Genomic DNA, 22,950 nt, shown 5'->3' with positions numbered 1-22,950 from the left:
TTTTGAAATTTTTTTTGACAAAATTGTTATTTGATGGTCCCGTTAACTATCTAGCTTAGTTTTGAAGCTCACTCGTAAATCCTTCCACCACTAAATTCACTAAAAGTAACATTTGTACTAAAAAATTACTAAAAATTAACTTAACTTTTAAAAAATCTGAAAAATTAAACATTTAGGTAACAATAAATTGTACTGTGAACTATAATTCAGTAGGCCCATATACATATATTATATCGAAATCAGTTTCTAAAAGAATCCACATTTCTTTCGTCAATAATATTTCAAACGCTGGATTAGAAATCGTCTATAAACGTCGCCGGGCGTGTAGTATTTAATATATAAGTTATATTTTATTTTCAGCATCGCAACTGCAAATTTAATAATTTTTGTATTTTGTACAATTAAAAAATATGTCTATGATTCGCAGTCCTTCAATTATTATTGTTTAACGTAAAATAGTATATATTACGTCATAAACTCGTAACTTCATATTATATGTTATGTATGTCATGTAGTCGTCCGATTTCACGGAAACAATATAATGGTCGCGGCAATCATCTTTTCTCCTCTCGCTGGCTCCTCTCGTAAATCTCCCCGCGGGTGGGCGCGTCCAGCGTGTAAAATGACACGAGCGCAAACGCAACATATTATAATAACAGTATTTTGTCATCTATATACGTATTAGGTATATATATATATATAATACCATATCTCGCTAATAAACCGTGACCGGACGAGAAATTCGAAAATAAAATCCGTATGGGTACACGACAGACGTCGCGCGGTCCGTATATACACTTATTATAATATAGTGTATTAACCCGCTGCCGGATAATGGGCGCGTATATTATATATTATTATTATTATTATTATAAATCGCGTCCCACGCGCGGCTGCGGCGGCAGATGAGCTCCCGGTGTTACTGCGGGCTCGTCGGCAGAGAGACGCGGAATCGGTGAGTCTGATAGTTGGAGAGTGAGCGAGAGAGAGGGATTGTGGAGAACAGAGATAGACGACGAGAGAGAGGTTAATGATACATTGATGCTGATGCTGTACATACAGTATGCATATTATACGGACCAGCTATACGTATATATTAAATTATTGGAGAGGAGAAAAAATAACATATAAATTACTCGGGTGCACGGCAAACAGCACGTGCATCACGTATAATATGTATGCGTGTAATATACTATACGACGATGGAGCGAACGAATTCGTATCGGACGGCGACGATTGCATATAATAATATATTATGGATATTATTATTATTATTATTACATGCAGGTCGATTCCTCGCGAGCATGATGATCTCCTTTTTTTTCTACACTCAATTTATTTGAACTCTGATTTTTGGAATTTCTAAGTGCACTTAAGGACAATATTTTCTAATTCATCGATTTTTTTATCGTGTTCATAGAGCGTCCTGCACTTGTTACACTTTCAAACATAACTTATGTATTATAATTGATAATCAGACGACGTTTTTGAAAATGTTAATGCGTATATATCTATAAAACGAAAGGACCAAAGGAGTAGTTTTTGAGTTATTTCACTCCGTAGTCTAAGGAAATTGGTCCACGAGACAATTGATTCGGAAGATACTAATATGAGGACTATATTGTATTGAATATTTAATAATTTTCTGTAAATATTATTCGTGTACAATAAAAACTAGGTACATAAAACATTAATCTTTTATGTACTTAATGTTTTTGTAAAATCATTTTTAAGGACTTTTGTTATCCTTGATAAATATATTTTACAATTGCATGTATACGACATTTTAATAACACAGAAACTACTAGTTCAACATAAAATTTTTATTTGGATAATCAACATTATCAAAAAAAAAAATGAAAATCATATTATACATATCTACATATCATGTCATACCTACGACAGTTTAAAGGAAAAAATGGTGGTTTTAATTTGGAAAAAATAAGTTTGTATCGCCCCACTGCGGTACACACTCCTCCTTAAACGGAATAGGTAATAACGAATAATTTAGATAATCGAACACACAAAATGCTCAAATACAGTCTTAAAATTTCCAAAAAACAGAATTGGAACAAACAGTGGTGCAAGCATGCCAGTTTGATATCCGATGCTTTGGTGATTCGTCAAATCGCCTTGTATATAATATATACATATATATATATATGTACGTGCACGTGGGCGGAGGCGGAGAACCGGAGGAGGTATATATAGAACCGCGTATATATATACATATGGCCAAAATGTAAAAACCAGAAGCCGCTCGAGTATTATATAGGTACCTGTGGGCAAGAAGTTACTCGTGTACGTAAAATTACATACGAGTACGCATATTATAATATATATATATGTATATCCGTCGGACGCGCGTGTGCGTATTATACATTATTATTATTATTTTTTTTTGTAATATTCACCACTTACGCCGCACGAAATTATAATGCGACCACGGCATACATATTACATATATATATATATATAGTCGCATTCATATATAATGTGGATGTATAGGTAGTGTACGTCGCGGTACACACGCGTGTAATTCGAAAATCGTTTAAAATTTATTAAAATAGTATATGCGTATATTATTACGAAGCGCGCGACACACCCGCGCGCGATGCCTATACATGCACGTTAGAGGGAGGCAGAGAACTGAGAGAGAGAGAGAGACTGCGAGAGAGAGAGACTTAGAGAGAGAGAGAGAGAGAGAGAGAGAGAGAGAGAGAGAGAGAGAGAGAGTGAGTGAGTGAGTGAGTAATCGCACTCAGCTGCACCGGTTTGTCGGCCGGGCAATTACTATATATCCGTGCCTACTTCCGAGTTGACCGCAACTCTGCTGCAGCAGCGCACCTATGTAGGTACAGAATATGATATTATGTTATAAATTATAATAATATTTAAGTCATAAATCGATTAGTCTCGGAAAATCTGACGCGTACATGATACCTCTACATGTGCTATGTATACGAGTTAACCGCGTTACTTATTCATTAGGACGTATAACATATAATATTATATGATAAAAAGTACTTTATCGACAATTGGACGTTCCCAATCGAAATACCCAGAAAATTTGAAGTCATAATAACAAGACCTAGAATTGGTCACACTAAAATAACTCACAGTTTTTCAATGGCTAAAGAAGAAACCCCAGAACATACCATGCCCCCCTCTCCGAAATGCACAGCAATAGGTGTCATTACGGAGTAGCGAGGGGGGGTAACAAAACAACTAAGAATATCTTCCCGAATCAATAGTTGAAATACTATATGTATACACAATCATCTTCAGCCAACCTCGAACATTATAATAGATTCATCACTGCCGCCAAATTCGAGTCCAAAATTAGAAAAACCATTATGAAAAGATAACACAACATAAATGTAACTTATATTATATACATGCAAGCCCGGCTCAAGGGGTAGGCGACATAAGCTCACGCCTAGGGCGGCACTTAAGCAGCACTTTTGCATTTTCAAAATACTGATAATATTATATTGCTAGGGGCGGCAAAATTTGATTTTGCCTAGTTCACTATTTTCACTTGAGCCAGCCCTGTGTATATATAGTTAAAATAATGTCAAATGTAAATGTAAATTAATAATAATTATCGAAGCCTTTGTACACCCAATGGCCCTGCATACGAGGGTCTTTTAAAAAAAACTTTAAAAAAGTATTATAGCGCGTATTACACCGCCATCTTTATCTCCTGCAGGCCCGGATTGATGAATATCGCTGGACTATCGCTTAACGTATTACACGTTTATAGAACGTAAATTATAGATTATATAAATGCATACAATTTAATTCTGCTATAGCAAATTCGCATACTTTTTAATTATACCTATTGAAATTAAAATCAAACGAAATAATTGTTGGAGGGTAATGAAAATCGCGTCTCCTCGCGGTGTCCTCTGCAGGGTAATGCTAAATGATGGATCTCAAAATTATTATAAGATATTATTAACTAGATAAATGGAGATCTGCAGGGCACATTATTTGTATTCAATTGATAAACTGCACATAATGAACTATTGACCTGATCATTTATTTTTTCGACATTCCGCGCAGGGCCTTTCAATGCGTGGGGCACAGCACGAAACGCCTTTAGATCGCACTTGTAGATTATATATATTCGTTTGACAATAATATAATTAGTAGAGTAAAAAATTCACAGAGATTAACATCATTATTTCTAGTGTTATATTAATTTTATTCATACACGCTGGTCGTTTTTTTCGCTGTACCTATACAATACTATATAGGACAAACGAATGAATGATACATTTCTTAGTGCGTGTTAGTTTGATAAGTGAAAAAAAAATGTAAGCAATAAATGTACCAGCTAATACCTAGCTATTATAGCCTATAGGTATAATAATGTACCCTCCACGTTACAGCGTAAGAACTAGGTAGTATATATTCGCAAGTAAATAATTTTTCTCCCATTTTGTAAATGTATTGTTCCATAATATGGATCAAAGACCTATTTAAAATTATATTTTACCTATACATAGATATCAAAATTATGATTAAACTCGATTATAAACGATATACATTGTCACGCTTATATACGAAAATTACTTTATCAATAATAAATAATACGACTATAAAATATTATGATAAACAGAAATACGAAGATTATGCAATGAGAACGAGGTGAATTTAATTTGTAACGCATATTATAATAAATAATAACGAACACGCGTTTTGAAATTTTTCAAATTTCGGCTGTTTCGAACGGTCGGCCCCGGCGAATCGTGTGCAGTACAATAAAATGTGGAATAGAAAACAATTTACGAAGTAAATAATGTGTCTCATAAATTTTGATGATGACCGTGAAAATTCGTGTTAGTTACGTGTTAATAAACAATTGACGACAATATAATAACACGCGTATATTATATTATTATGAAATAATCTGTTATTTTATTGGTCGGGTTTTAGGAAATGTGTGCCAATTCGGCAGACCATATCCGCTTTTTAATATTTATATTATTATAATATGTTGACCAAACGAATGGCTATTTGCGCTTATCTGCAGACACACAACAATATAATAATACAATATTGCCGTGCGAATGTGTTTATTATTACCGGCGAGAAAAAAAACTGACAGGTAACAATGTTGCAGCGGTTAGACTTATTGATAATATTATTCCATTTTCTCGTTGTAAAAAAAAAAAAATTGTCTTGTCGCAATGCTTATACATTTCATCCTTTGTTATAGACATATAACATTACGTGTGTTCAATATAATAAATTATAATATTATATAATATGCTAATAGATTCTCGGTCTTTTTTCGACATTATATTTGTGCAAACATTTTTAATTTTATTTTCCTCCTCGCCAGGAATCACGAAAAAAAAATTTTATAATGTTATTTAAACACAAATTACAAAATACAACTTGCCATAGTACTATAATAATATATATTATGTAGGCACAGCTATATTGCCTATATTATATTATCATTAATAAATTATTATTATGATATATTTATATATCATAAATAACGTTTTCGTATGGAAATCAATAGTGCCCAACACTCGCGGTGCGATGGCGCATGCGCGTCCATTATTAGAGAGGATCAAGAAATTAAACTAAATCGCAGACAAAACGACATTCGCATGATTTCAAGTATTTTTTTTTTAAATATTAAATGTAATCCCTCTTTTAAAAAAATAATGCAATACTATAAAAAATTATGTGTAAAAGTATCTATATGCGAACGTTTCACTTCTGTTCTGTTTGTACATAGGTAGGTAAACATCGTATAATATAATAATTATTTATGCGCGACTTAATATTTTGAAACAAATTCAAATAGATATTAATGTAAAATAAGAAGTATTCATATTTCAAAGCAATCTAAGGACTGCCGAGCGTTAACAAACGTTTACAATGGAATGATTAAATTTCAAAGTATTACAAAAAGTAATATAATTATAATAAATATAGGTGTCCTACATAATTTTTTTTTTGAATGTTTAATTATCATTATCATAACTATTTTAATAACTATTATAGGTATTTGTGTTAGACATAAAAATAATTTTTATTCTTAATTCCTTGTTAGAATAAATTGAAAAGTGGAGGTAAATGGTCAAGATTTATTCATTTTTTTTTTTTGTGGGTAATGGACAGTGGTCGAATACTACCCTTGGGGATGACATAAATAACTTACGAATCTCATTTGTTATTAACGATCATAATATTATATAGTTTGGGGAGTAATATTACCAACATAAGTTTTATTCTATTAAATAATTATAATATTTTTTTTTTTACTTTATAATATTTATGACAAGTTAATTATAAAATAATTAATACTGTTTAATAATATTAGTATAGCCAGTTAGAAAATTTTCAATTCTATGCATTTCTTTTGTCTTAAATGTATAATTTACATTACTCGAAGATGAGCTCATATTGTATGCCTTGTCGACTGAATAATATCGAGTGTGCCTGGGATTTGGGAATGTCGACATTACTCGGACTATGGACATTTCTCGTATAACATAATAGGTACATAATATTATATCTGTTAAGTATTATATAGGTACCTATATTATTATATTCTACCAGAAAATGTGTTTCTCGTGTAAGGCGGGCGACGACACGTGTCATTTTCTTTTTTTCCTCTCGTTCGAAATATATATTATTGACGGAAACGAATGTACGATAATATGACAAAGATTTATTTATTTTTTCATTACTATTACCATTGTAAGTTATACGATCGGTACCTATTACCAATATGACGCATTACATTATTGTGCTGGAGTCGATGATCGTCATCAGAGATGGATCGCGCGGGTACCTACATATCTATACCAGCTGCACCATCGTACCGTATTTGAAATGCAAATGAGTATAGTTATGCATTTGTGATTTCCTTTGATATCGAGGGGAAAAATTTCAGAATAATCGTGATAATATACATATTATTATACGTACACGGCGGCGACGACGTCGAGTAGGTATAATTCAGACGTTCGGGGGTCGGGACGGGATGATGATGATGATAAGAAAAAAAAATAGAAAAAAACGAAAACAACACATCTCGACGACGAAAAGTCATTTTAATAATAGGTACAACATCTCGTCTTGTCGTCGCATCGATTTTCGTGTCGTTTAAAGGGTATTAACATCGCGTCGCTGTCGTCGTCCGATAAAACACAAATATTATATATTATAATATATTATTATTACGATGATGGCGAATCGATGTTTGCTTTATACCTACGCCTTATTATTATTTATCGACGTCTCCGTATAATATGGAAAAATATTTAAAATTATTCGGTTCGATGTTTGTTTCACGTATACGTATCAATATATTGATATGATGATGTATTATACGAAATCATGAGATACCCACCTATATGTATATAGTCTTATAGGTACATTATACATGGTTAAATAGCCGCGCCTACTGCCTAGGTCTTTCGAACAACAATATAGAAAATATTGGAATTTGTTCCCACCGAGATGTTCGTATATAACATAAGCTTTGGGGCCACAATTTTCGAATAGAATGTGCCACTAAAATTCACAATATTTGAATGTGCATTGTGAATATTCGTTATACAAGACGTATGAAATATTTAAGTACCTTCGTCTCATGTCGTTTATTCTTCTGTATCATTCTATCTTAATTTTTGTTTAGTTTTAAAATTTACACAATATATAACATTATATTAAATATTAAAAAGGTGGACAAGTGGGTGTCGCTCTGCTGTACAGTAGGTTATAAGTGGGTCACTGTATAATGGATTGTATTCAATTTTAATTCAATGATATCATATCATAGTATACGAAAAACGATTCTGGGGGGAGACGGTTTGTCAGTCTGGATATTTTATATTTTATATTGTTATTATATTTTATTATAGCCGGTAAGTTTAATTAATATTATAAATTACAACAAAATAACTAAAATCATTGTTTTTATTTTTATTCGTTTCTATGGTGATAAACAAAGCGTTTGAAATTAAAATCCCATTTTTAGCGGTTTTTCGTAATTTGTCGGTAGTTTTTCCCGTGGCATTAAATAACTATTGAAAAAATCGAAAAATGATCAGTCTAAAGTACCATCCTGATCCAATTTGCTAAAAGATAAGATACTATATGTCGAAATCGAAGCACTCCTTTTGGAATAAATTTTGTATACAGGATAAAAAAAAAATAAACACCATTGTAAAACCACTAGATCCCTTGCTCCGCTCAGAATCTAAAATGTAGGTTCCTATATAATATATTGTTTTTTTTTGTATCATAATTCCAGTGACTTCACCCTGTATTAAACTCCGTTAAATGTAAGCTACACATAATATTATGTTTAACACATTAATTTGGGTGGTTTTCATTAAAATAAAATATAAGATACAGGTCTAAAATATTTGGATAATTGTGGCTCAAACAAACATTGCATTTTATTAATATTAGGTACACATAGATGTTTTGACAAGGCCTAAAAATACAAAATATGTGTTAATATTTCATTTGCCTTAATATACCATATTATAATATAGTTACGATCGTTTTAAAAACTTTATAACAAACATGCTATAGTATATATAAGACGTTTATATATCAAAATGCTGTTGCCCAGAATCAATAACAATATCCTGAACGAATATCCGGGGAAATATTATTCGGACGTGTGTCTCACGAACCAATACTCCGGACGTACCGGTAATTTTGTCGAGACGCAATACTTTCCGCGTAGCCCTATATAACGTATTTAGATGCACACACCGTCGCACTTATATCGGCTGGTATAATATATTACTATGTTTTTACGTTACACTGTATAAGGTATTATATTATTTGGGACGCGACTCGTGTCGGATGGCGAGTAGGATCGTGCGAGATGGCCGTCCGACCCCCGGGGACATTGCTGTAGCAGCGTGTTTGTATGGTTTGCGCCGCAGTTAGGTCCGTCTATCGCAAGTCACCCGGAACATCCGCCGTTTACCGTTGGCCCGAGGTATTCGGATAAGAGGTTTTTCTGTTACTTTTTAAGGAATAATACTACAACTACTACTACTACTACTACTACTACTACTGACTACTACTATACCTACCTACTACTACAAACTACTACCTATACTACATAAATAGGTACTACCCGTCTATATTCGGCTTGTCAGCCCGGGAATTAACCTCATCTCTTTGTCGGCGTTCGATCCGACAGATATCACTAAATATATATATATATATACACGTGCACGTGAAAACTCGGTAAAAAAATATCCGACTCGGTATATAATAATATTAATAATAATAATAAAAAGATATAATATTATAATAGAACCGGTTGCAACCGCCGCCGCCGTCGTTCAAGACTCACGCGCGCGAGCACGTTCGATCGCTTACCTATATAATACACATATTCGGCTACCAATTCGGATTATGTATTACTTAAAGAGTGTATATATACTTTTTTTTTAACTCTTCGTTTTTCCTTACATATATATAGTATGTGTGTGTGTGTGTAGCGAGTTCGCCCACGACACGACCGTTAATGAACAGACAGGTGACAACCGGGAGTACCTATATATATATATATACCTACCATACCATGCCATTCCATAACATACCCACTACCATACCTACCATACTTATACATACCTACCGGTATAATACAGCCGGGCCGCTTACGAATTAACGCTTTGCGGTGAGTGCACTCTCTGCATCAGGTCTCCGATCGTAGTAATACAATATTATAAAGTTATATTATGACGAAACAATCGATATTATAATATTATCCTATCGAAAATATCTCGATTTTAATAACACGTAAGTATCGTATTAGTACAGGTGCTGTCGGTCGCGGATAGATTAATGGATATTATTATTATACACACCGAAGCGTAGTTGTCAACTACCGTAACACTACATACTGGCCGTGATAGTCTTGTCGAATTCTGACTGGCTGCAGTTAGAAACAAAAATATAATCATATTAGGTATATTATATTATACACTTTTCGACATTCTCGTAATCCCACCCCATAAAATAGATAAAAAAAAAATTAAATACATTTGACGATTAGGTGACTACCTCTACTACCGCTTCTTCCGGAGTCCTTCAGGAGTGCCGTACAATAATTATTTGCGGTTTATTATTGGGAAGTACTCTCAGAGTGAGATAGGCCTGGACGAGAGCCGTACAGAAAATAAATACAATCATGTCCGAAACGAGATTATATGATTTAGTATCCTTATACTCTAGAAATTCCTTCCTGTTCGTCGATATAATTCATACGCTAATTTGAATTATTAATTATTATTATTATTATTATTATTACCCACCTGCCTATAATACATTATGTTGGATCATAACGATCAGGGGTGGCTTGAAGGCGGTTCGAGCTGCACAGCCAGTGGCACTGCAGAGCTCAGCGCATTGTAAGGGCCCGCGGGCATTTTGCGAAAATAAATTATCTGGTCCATATAGTTGATGTCTAATGATTCAGATCCATCGAAATAGGCTTAAGATCGGACTGACGCTGAGGCCCAAAAACTAACACCAACTAAATAGGCCCCAGCCCAAACATTTCGCACATGGCCCTGGATAAACAGACCCTGATAATAATTATTACACACGTTTGCAATATCGTTTGTCACGAGCCTACAAATACTATCCGTACACCACACGAATAAAACTCATAATATTATGACATTATATCCAGACACGAATTTTTCCAAGGAAAATATTTTATTATCGAAATTATACCGCCTATAGGCACCCTATGTAAATTATAACCTAATCTAAACTATACCTACCACGGTTAGCGACTGTATATTAATATGTAAATCGATGGAATTATACGATTTATACTAAAACCAACCTATTTATAGTATAAATCAATACAATATACCTCGTGATATTATATCAGTTAGGTACACATACCCGTAACAATAATAATTGAAAACGATAACATATACCTGTTAGTTCCCATAACAATTTTTCACCATAATATTATACTACACGTAAAACAGTTTTCGATATATTGTTATTCACTGCGCATAATGTGGTGCCCACATATACATCACTCACTGACACACACAATCGTGCACAGGTATAATAGTGATACCACATTAAATCATAATATTGTTATGATCCCAAACTCTGGTCGACGTTACATCATAATCGATCGGGCGACAGAGATATTATTATTATTATTATTATTATTCGTGTAATGGAGACGCGAACGCGTTATTTTACATATATTGTAATGCGCTAGCGTTCACGGTTCGAGACGGTTTACGACTTTAGAAAATAATAACAATATGACCTTTGTGCGTGTCTCTTTCTCTCTCTCTCTCTCTCTCTCTCTTTCACACACACACACGATATCGGCGCTCGAGATGACCGTTGCCGATACGCGGGCGAATTATGGTAATTTCGCGTCGACCGAAGGGAGCCGACTGCGTATACGCATTATATATTGTTGACACGGTGTTATTGTTATTTTCCATTTGTCTTTTCTTTTCTAACCTATCTACACGATACGCGATCCCCTTTGTTTTTTTTCGGAATAAATCATGGAGGGCCGATTATTATTATTATTATTATTGACCGTCCGAGACTGATCGTTCGCGATTACGCTACATAAATGAATTTGACTTGAAGAATTATTTCGTCGTCGGAGGTATTATAATACAGTCGTCTTGTAAAATATCAACATCACTGTCACCATGTATCATTGTACCTACCTATAATACATATTATAAATTATAATATCGAAATACGTTTTACTACAAATCTTTACGATAATATAGTTACCGACCCAATGTGTTTTGTAATTCTAAACTATTATATGTTTTTTTTAAATTTATTTATGTCGACAGTGATCGTTTTTCCGGGTAGAACGAGTGATCCGGATTGGCCTCGTGCTCACCCCGTTTCCGGTATAAGACTACGTATGCTTCGGAGAGGTGATATTTTGATTTTCCAGTATCGATATAAAAAAAACGCGATCAGAAAATTAGCCGAGAGTGGTCTAATATATGAGTTACAAGTTTACAACACATGACGTGTTTTCAAGTTAACAGAGTTTATTTTAAAATAAACATTATTAAACAATTATTTAAAAAATAATATCGATATTAAGCTACAAAACCTATTCTAGCAACACCAGCTATGATATGCGATTTATAATAACAAATAGAGGTATACTACAAAAATAATTTAACTTTGAAATTTTTGTCTGTACATTTTGTACATATTTTTTCGCCGTTATATTTTATACTTTCATAAATCATAAAATATTGAATACAGTTTGGCTCAGAAACGGTTTTACATTGAAAAAAAAGTGACTGACTTTCGTTTGTTTGTTTCGTTTGTTTAACACTATACATATACTGCAAGATATATATCATGTATAAATGTATAATATGCAATGTATCATTGTGTACCTCACGTGTTTAGAAACGTCGAAGGACGTTCGTACCTAGGTATATACGACTGCTATTACATATACCTATGTATAATATAATGATATACGAAATTAGGAGACGTCTTCCGACCATTGTCATGTAAAATTTAACAGATATACCTACTCGATATATATTGAACAGAATAATAATAATAATAATATAATAATAAGACTGTTGCAGACTGTCGCGGAATTTCGTATAAATATATTCGAAGTACGACGATACGTGTACCTATAATATTATAACATTATATGATTTTAGGTATATGTCAGTATGTCATCAATACGAACAAATATATAATATGCTACTCACGTATAGATGATGATTTTTTTGTGAGCACTATATATTATTTTCGTGAAATGCAGTCGAGATTTTTTGTAGACTTATAGGATGATGGTAAAAAAGAAAACAATTGTTGCAGTGAATACAAAAGAAAAACGTTTATTTATATTTATTCATTATTGTTGCAATACATTTCAAAACACATTATAATATTAGGTCATATTCGTACTTTGTATAGGTAATTCGTAAATAATTATTATTTAATCTCTAAAGTATTTATGGTCGTTGGCGCGTTCGTCGTTAAAAGAAATGTTTAGTTAAGTTCGTGAAAAGTAAATGATATACCCACTTTAGTATTCGCGTTTTTAAGTAGACTTTAATAACCTTCGGTTCACAGGTGTGTTTCATGTTGTTTATTTTAAAAGAAACTTTACAATGGGGATAAAAAATAATAATTACGTTTTTACGCTTTCCGTCGCACTTTCTTAAACTTGGTTCGAATAATTTAAAAAACGTTTTGGCATTAATATGTGTACCTATACATATATACCCAGTAAGCTGCTCGAGCACAATATAACGCAGCGTATCATTTTACACAGGTAAAAAATATATATATTTAGATTTAGCTAATAACGTTGGTGTCATTGATATCATACATATATATATAAAAAAAATGTCACCACTAAATTGACCTTAACCGTTCGTGCAGTATATTTAGGTTGGCTAATAAAATAAACTTTGTATGTATAATTATCGGACTCGAAATGTAATCATAATAATTATTAATAATGCATTATTCATTAAACTCTATGCTAAGTGTTTATCCGTACCGTACCTATATAATAAACATTTGACATTTACTTACTCTAAAGTAGGTGTTATTTGACAACACACTAAATAGGTATACTGAAATTCACTTTATTCACCTTGTACACCCGCCTGTATTATATTTCACGTTTTGCAAAACAAATTAAAAATGTCAAGTTGAACATATTATTATAATGTATTACACTCGATAATAATATCATGTCGTGTACACATTATATTTTGAACTTAATAATACATAATATACGATTGGTACAATCGAAGGTGTCCTTATTATTATTAGGTATATCAGATTCGACCGCCCGGTCAACGTATTTAGGTATATCATACCTCTGCAGTCTGCACTCTGCCGCACATTTGTTTTGTCCGGAAGGGTTATAATATATAATTGGTCAATTAAATCACCAGTCTGAACTAATCGCTTGCTCGGAATTTGAATAGATAGTTTAATATAATTTCCTCTTTCCACTTAACAAAAGTATTATTGATAACCAGTATATAATATATATATATATATATCATATAATATTATGTATTGTTGTATTATAATTTGTTACTGAACATTATATATATATATATATTATTATTATTATTATTATAATGCACACAATAATTCGTGTACGGTGAATAATATTGTGGATTATCGTGCGGTATAACACGATTAAACCGACACGTTTCACTGTTTAATCAATTAGACATTTTCGCGTCGTTTTTCATTGAGCGCAGATTATAAACGGCTGTAAAAAAAAAATTGAAATACATAAATTATAATAGTATTATTGCACGCTGTATCATTATTATAATATTATTGTTATTGAGGCACATGATCGCAGAGTTGAATGCATTTTGTTTTAAACATTTCGGCAAAAAAAAAAAAATGCGTTACGTATTTTAATGTAATTGTTAATAATTATTGTTTAGTTCGATCGTTTATAAATTATAACTATACGCTGCAGTATTTAGCACTATCATAAATGGGGCGTGTAAGACATCATTAATAATTTGAATTTGTACTATATATTGTAACGAATAGTATTTATATATTTTACCAAACCGGTGTCATTTAGTACCGCATCATACGTCATTACACGCATACTTGGGAAGTAATAATGGTAGACGATATATTATTATTATTATATCGTTAGGTACGCAATTCATTAATTTTTACATAAATTAATAAATTATATGATACTTAACAGCGTTTAAAAACTTAAACGACAACCTTTATATTTAATGCCTATTACCTATAATATAACGGCTAGGTTCAACATGTTCGATTAGTACTTAAAAAAAAAAATAAAAATACATAATATTATGTGTGACCCGCGGGTGTCGGTGCGATAAGTATACATAGGTTCCTATAGTGTACCTACCTAATATTTTTCATTGATTTTTAAACTTAAATTTAGTGATTTTTTGAACTCCCGTATATATCTATCTATAATTACCTGCTTTAACTAGGTAATACATATTTGTTTTAGTTTGATGGCAAAAACAGCTGTTTATATAGTATCATATTAAATAATTATAATTATATTATGTATATTCATCACTATATTTTATAGGTGACAAAGGTGATACCTAGTTATGATTTTTTTAAGACGTATTATATATTTTACTTTGCTAGGTGGTAATTTTTTTTGCCAAACGGATTTTCTGCCCAACAGAGAAGGTTTTTTTTTCGTTTCAAATGGTTATAATATGGCTGTACAAAAACTTCACTGACGAACAAACCTTATTTCGTACGTAGGTATTATTTTGTATTATTATATGAATAATATATAGTTTAATAATTTAATGCGATTACATTCGAGTCACGATAACTCTAAATAAACGACACCCGGGACAAATTATAACCATGGCAATAATATGGCATTAATATCATTTACGATTCATGCTAATTATTTTATTCCCTTTTTGCAGGATTATTTCGATTAGTCATCGTTTATGAAAATATATCATCGTGGCGTGTATTAAGTATTAACAGAACCGAAACTCTCCAAGATTATAACTTATAACGAAACCAAACTAACGTGAAAATTCAGAACTTTTGAAAAAATTATACGGTTGAGATTTAATTTACTTGTCAATTTAACGAATTGTAAGTATCATACAATCTTCACTTCATAGTTCGTACTTACATGAATAAACACGTTTGGTATATATATTATTATCGTGTATTATAAAAAATAAAAATATGTTTATAAGTATTATAATATACGATGGTGGCGGTTCTTAGGTAAACTGCACTAATTTACTCAAAAAATATGTATATCAACGTTTTGGGAAATAATAATTATATAGGTAGGTACTCGAAATTCGAAATTCGATTTTTATAAATCTTAAGATTATTGGAAAAAAATGCTGCTCTATGATATGAAAATATAAATGTATGACGTAGTGTAATACACCTATACCTACAGTCATTCAAAAAAGTAAAAACTTCAAAATACGCGACAGCGATAAGAAAATATAGTAAAAATATATATTATATTATTTATTTTTAAATAGGTACCTAATAGGTAATAGGTACTATACCCATGTTGTTTTGTAACCCCTATAGACGAAACGAATTATTTCCAAAAACGGTACAACTTTTCGATAAAACGATCGTACCTTTGAAAGAACAATCGCCTCGCATAAATATAATATAATATTTATCAGCAGCCACTATTATAATATATAGCCGTCCGGGGCGTATCGCAGTACGATTTTCTTTTCTTTTTTTTATCACGTCCGTACCGCACGCGACACACACTGCACATTCGTCTGGGATTTATTTTTTACATTTCGTCCGTCATCTATATCAAGACATCTTCGAGGGGACGCGACGAGTGGGAGCGGCGGCGGCGGCGGATATAATATATTATTATAAGTTTCCGGCTCGTGCAGAGCTGCAGAGGTTGTGCGATCGAAATTAGTCCTGCACCGAGTGTTTCGATCGGAAACGATCTATACCCGAGATGTATACATGTACATTGCAGTACGGTGTATATGATATGGCGTGCGCTGTACGACGGACGAAAGAAATCATAAATCATGCGTAGGTCATTACGTAGCAATAAAAAACATATAATGTATCTAAAAAAATAAAAATAAAAAAAGTTTATATATCGGACAACCCCCGAAAAAGTCGTTATAACCTCATAGGCCATTAGTCGAGTCCGGTAAAGCGGAAAAAAATAACATATATATACGAGCGCGCACACACACACACTGCACGGTCGCGCGCGTGCGCGGGCGAGGGGGGCGCAGTATGGAGAGGAAAACGCGCTAAGCAAACAACGATGCGATTTTTTTGTTATTTTTTATACACAAACACACACATATATATTTATTTTTTTGTTTATACAAATCGAGGGGAATGTTTTTACGGCCCTTTTGTTCGCCGTCTTTAGCGTGCGCTAAATTTCCGGGTGCTCGACTTCGTCGACTTCCTGACGAGCGCCCGTCGTCCCGGATACCGTTCGTCGTTAATCACCCGGTCCGGGAGCGCCGCGCGAGAGGAGGGACATTCGCCCCCCGACTATAGGTCGCGTCGCCAAAAAGCGTTTTGTGTGGAGAAAAATATTTTATACATAGTAATAATAACAATAATGACGATAGTGTACAATTTTTTATTTCATCCTATACGCTTTTCCTTCTCCTTTTTCTTCTTCTTCTACTTCTTTAAAGCCACCGCCGCCACGTTTACGAAATCGGCGGCAATGTATCATCTCATACACGACAGGGTTTGTAAGCACATCCTGCCGCCGCCGACTCCTTAACCCGCCGGCCGGTTCTCACAGTATATATTGTATATACGCGTGACGGTATTATATTTACTGCGTATACACTACGTAATATTATAAGATATATATATATATATTACAACGACCGTGAAAAGATAACTCTACTCGGCCATTATCATCGTCCCCGTCTGCGGGTCTATATTTTTCACGCATAAAACAAATAGTACGCAACACACGTTATGCAAAAAATTTATCGGTATTTAATACTTTGCTTATATAATATAATAGGGCTGTGTTATCAATAAACTTTACATCGTCTTCCGAAAAGATATTATGGCTGCGCAATGAAATGGTCGTTTTTTATCGATATCAGTTTCGTGAAATTTTTTGATATTTGACTGTGAAGTTTCTATCTTTAATTTTTAATTTTTAGGGCACTCAACGAGGTAATCAGATTTTTAAATTTTATAATGAGACTTTTATACACCCAAATATACCTACAAGAATTAATAATAGTTACGACGTCAAATTCGAGATATTGAGCTGTGGGCGGCGGCAACAAATATTTAGAATCACTATAATAATACCCCGGTTCAGTATAATGTGTCTGAAAACTATATAAAATCGATATTGAAGCGCGACGGTATCTGTCACTCGTCAGGTGTATGTACACCTTGTCGTCATACACCAATACACCATAATATACGTGTGAATATAAATGACTACCATTTTATCGTTAAACACTCCGTTTGAAATAAAACATTTTAAGTACATTTTATCGGTGCATTATTTTGAGTTTATATGTGGCATATAAAAGAGTTTTTTTTAGTCCATCGCATTCCCAGCACTGTAGCCGGTAGATGCGCGACGCATATAATAAACGACTTTAGAATCTACGCACGGTAGAACATATAATAACAATATTGTCATGACATCAGAGCGACCATTAAAGTTCAGCAAATTATGTGCCGAGTTACCTACAACCAACCCGTTATTCTAAGTGCACGCTACAATAAATTAGTGCATCGACGTTTTAGCGCACATTAGCTCCGATTGTTGCAGCGTTTAACACAAGTCGCACCTAATTATTATAATATATTATGTTATTATGCAGCATAATATTATGAACGCGCTCGATCACAATAATTATTACCCATAAATAATTGTATTATTTAACCTTTCGGGCGGGACGCGAGAGGAGCTGCGGTGTACGAGTCGGAATTCTGCAGTTATACCTACCTATCACTATACGGTTATACACTCGCCGCCGCATAGAGGTAAATCGCCTCTATATATACCCATTATATATATTTATACGGATATAATACCTATCCCTATGCGTGTGCATGTCTTACAGACGGTAAACCGTCGCATATAATATGTCCCCATCGTTTATATTTTATCCGCGACGAACACCGTCGTCATCCGGTGCCGCCGAGAGAAAAAAAGACCATATGATAATAATATAATATAATAACGCGATGTTCATTGAAACAACATCATTTGACGTTAACCGCGACATGAAAAGCTGTTCCAGAGACTATTACACGACGCACTGCACACAATGATAATATATATAACATATAACGCGCGTGTGTATATAATATAATATTATAAACGCGTAAATGGAGAAACGACATATTCGCCGCATATAAATCTGCCCATATAATAATATAATATATTATATTATTACGTCGATATATTATGTAGGTTATGTGTACGCTGTTCATAAAACACGACCGACGAACAAACAGTAGTTGTAGTATTATTATTATTATACAACGAGTGTGTGTGTGTATAATAATGTTATTATATTTATTATCGCCGCGACGCGGTGTCTGCAAATTTGTATTACATTTTCATTTTATCGGTTATCGATTTTTGTGCGATGCGCTTCACCGTTTCATAATAATAATACAATAAATTGATTTAAAACTCGTTTTACATAACGTAATAATATTACAAAACAACAAGAAATAAAAATAACATAAAAACACCATTATTATATTATACCATTATATTATATTATACGCAGTGTGCCAGTGTACACAATACGCACACGAATCATTGTTATTATATTATTATATGACATGTACGAAAACATTGTTAGACACACAATATAACTCTATAATATTTGAGACGTTTTTTTTTATTGATTTCATGATTTTTTTTTTTTTTTACAGACTATTTGAGAGTCCCATTATCGGGATCTATCTTAGACGACGATGATGCGATAACGCGTGACGACAAAATAATATTATAATATTATATAGTTGTAATGTGTCTCCGACGCCCATGATCAATAAAATAGTAAGTGTGATAAGTACCTATAGGTACATGTTACTGTAACTGCGATGGAAAAAAAAATGAATATCTTATAAATTATTAATAATATTATGATTCAAAGTTATTAATAATTTATAAGATGTTAATTTTTTTTTTTTTTTTGAGAATTTTCATGATTTAAAATGAAAAATTCTGGGACATTTTAGAAAGATATAAAGCACATTATATTAGGCGATCATTTCCTGTGATTTAATAACTATATTGCTTTTAATATAATTTATTGGGTTTTTAGTTGGTTTTTATGTGTGTGACGCAAGTGTTAATCGCATACAAATTTAATTTGAGTAACATTATAGCACCAAATCAATATTATATTTTAATAACATAAATTAATATTTAAAAAAATGATTAACAATTATTTACGATAAACTTAGGTCTAAACGAAAAAGGGCACTATATTATATTAAATTTCATAGTCTATTATTATTTTTATTTATTTAATTTAAGTAAATACTAAGTTTTTAAGTATTTGGTATTTATATATCTATATGTACATTGCTGTCCATTTATAAGTTATTAAAAAAACTTAGCGACTAAATCGTTTTATACCATCGTCTGAATTTATTTCGGTTATTCATTCAAGAACATATTTTTGAAAAGCGCTTACTTTTGAACATTAAAGTCAAAGTTGAACTAATGGAAAATTGTACGAAAAAATCCAATAAATAAAACAAGTTAATAACTCTTTATTGAATTAATAAAATATGATAATAACGTTTTGCTACAGCCGATTATTCTAAAATAATTATATACCCACTTTGTTACTTAACTGAATTATAATATAATAATATGTTACGTTATTATAGTGTAGTATTAAGAATAAAATTAGTATCTATATAGACATACTTATCTGCTTATAACCTTAAATAGTTAAATGTGTATACATAAATACTTAATACATATAGGTAATTGATATGAACGATGTCAACCGATCACAAGAACTATATTATTATATATTATATTAATAATATATATTATTAATTCAGTTCAAATTTGCAATTCAATGCAATTTGTATAAAAGTTATTTATTGAAATTAATTCACTGCGAAATTTGTATCATATCCACTCATTTGCGATTATTATGTCTTACCTATTTATTTAATACGCCTACTTTATTATGATACGATGTATGGGTTTGAATTATTGAAACTTAACAAGAAAAGAAAATTGTGTCTTGACGCAAGAGCCAATTTTTTTTTTCAAATCCACCAAGAGTCAAAAACTAAACCTCAAAAACCTCTAATATATACAACTTACTGTACAGGTGTACGGACCCATTTATTTCGACAAAATAGAACTTTCGGAAAAAGAAATCAGAATCGCATCGTTTGCCCCATAAATGTACTTTCTCGGTGCGTGTATTATTGACACCTCAAGACAAACAGGAACTGTCCGTTGGGTTTTTTTATGTCTAACGACAACGACGTGACACACAACCCAAGTGAAATGCATTGACTTCCGAAAAGACGTCGCTCGTAGTGAATAAAAACCGTCAGACGTATACAAGAAATGGATATTTACTTATATGGTATTGACGCAGACGTATATACCGATTGATTGGTCGCTACAGAGCACACCATGTAAGTGTAACTTCAAAAAAAATCCAAACAACTTATCAACGGTGACTTAGAAACTTCTGAAGTGAAATTATTTCTGTCGACTGTGAATCTCTATACCCAGCGCGCGTGCTACTCAAAGGCCTGAAGACTATATAGCTAACAAAAATGTTGTATACACTAAACCTATAGGTATATGCTAAAAACAGTTTTACTTTGTGAAAACTTGAAAAAAAAACACGATTTTGCGCACTCGTGCGAAATGAACCCTGCGGTTGCGGTGATGCTCGTACCCTGCAGTATTAGCGTATACTGCATCCTTCTGGTTCGCCTTTTGAAACCGTTTACGTCAGAGAGATTGATATTTTTGTAAATTGAAAAATAGCATACCCGTCCGCCGGGTCAGGTCGGGGGTATCTATATATTATATACGATACTAATTCCCAAATAAACGCGCGTCGTCTAGCAGCTTTATTACATATAATACTACTATCGCATACATACTGGTGCGCCTATACACACGATATTATTTTCCCCTTTTTCTGTTTGGCCGTACCAGAAAACACAATATAATATGTTTAATTAGATTTATGTGTCTAGACTGAGGAATTGCGGTCGAGCCCCTAAGAGTTACTCGTTTTCCTCGTACACAACAGGTCCTCCGCGAGTTTTATTGACAGCTATTTTTTCACCGGCCCGCTCGAACGCATAGAGGTAGGTAGGTATACCTACACCGAATACCCGAGACGGGGCGAAAAAAAAAAAAATATAAATAACTAATAATAAATAAATACCTATGCATTTGTAAAAAGAGAGTGAGCTGCACACATATATATAATATTATTATAAGGTCGCCTCGGAGGCCCGTCCGCGTTATCGGAGGGGCCCGGTCGCGCCGCGGTGGCTACTATTTCTTTTTCTTTCCTCGTTTCTTCCACAGGGCGGGGTTAATTGTTAGCTGCGGGTGGTAGCTCTGCCGTTTCGGCACCCCGTCGGGCAAGACGGCCGCACCACACACGCACACACACACACGCGCGTGCGCGCACATATGGATATGATAGGTACGTACGCGGAGTTATTACGACGATTTCGACGTCAGAGAGTGGCAAGCCTTTATTATTATTATTATTATTATTATTACTTGTACACCGTTGTTGTTGTAGTATTTCGTAAAAGTTAAATGAAATGAATAATAATAATAAAAAAAAAAAAAATGATATTAAAAAGAAACATTGTGCCGCCGCGCCGAGACAAGCGTGTCATATAGGATTTTCGTGCCGTATAGGTGATTCCCACGCAGGGCTCAGTCACACACACATATATATATATATATAGGTATATATGGGATTACGAAATTAAATAACTGTCTGACAGCTCAATTTTTTAATGCCGCAAAATCAAATTGGACTGTTTTCCGTGAGTAATAGACGAGGTATTATATATCGTATAATGCACCTACTTAATACAATATATATATTATATTTATAAACACGCCGCGCCGACGATAATAATCTCAAAGAATATAAAATATTACATTAAACGTTTGAAACAATAAAAAAATATGTGTACATACGTGAATCGGTTCGCTGCACGCAGCCGGCGCTCGGCTGTTCGGACCGTTTACTGTCATGTTATCATAATAATATTAAATACTTTATATTATTATAGATGCACGATGTAACTATATGTTTTCAAAACGATTCCTCGTCACAACTATAATACGGGGAAAAAAACTTTAAAACTAATTTTAAGCCTAAG

The 22,950-nt window shown here is 33.0% G+C and overlaps 1 long non-coding RNA gene across 1 annotated transcript in view; it reads left to right on the top strand.

Annotated features, from left to right (window-relative positions):
• LOC132950818 (uncharacterized) overlaps positions 1-22,950 on the top strand; it is a 48,861-nt gene that overhangs the window by 19,190 nt on the left and 6,721 nt on the right. The window contains exon 2 of the long non-coding RNA XR_009665250.1: positions 19,474-19,600. This is a non-coding gene — a long non-coding RNA (uncharacterized LOC132950818). The remainder of the gene's footprint in view (positions 1-19,473; positions 19,601-22,950) is intronic.

Source organism: Metopolophium dirhodum, chromosome 8, assembly GCF_019925205.1.
Source record: "Metopolophium dirhodum isolate CAU chromosome 8, ASM1992520v1, whole genome shotgun sequence".
In the NCBI taxonomy this organism is placed as follows: domain Eukaryota; kingdom Metazoa; phylum Arthropoda; class Insecta; order Hemiptera; family Aphididae; genus Metopolophium; species Metopolophium dirhodum.
The sequence above is the reverse complement of the archived record's forward strand: the minus strand, read 5'-3'. Positions and strand labels throughout refer to the sequence as shown.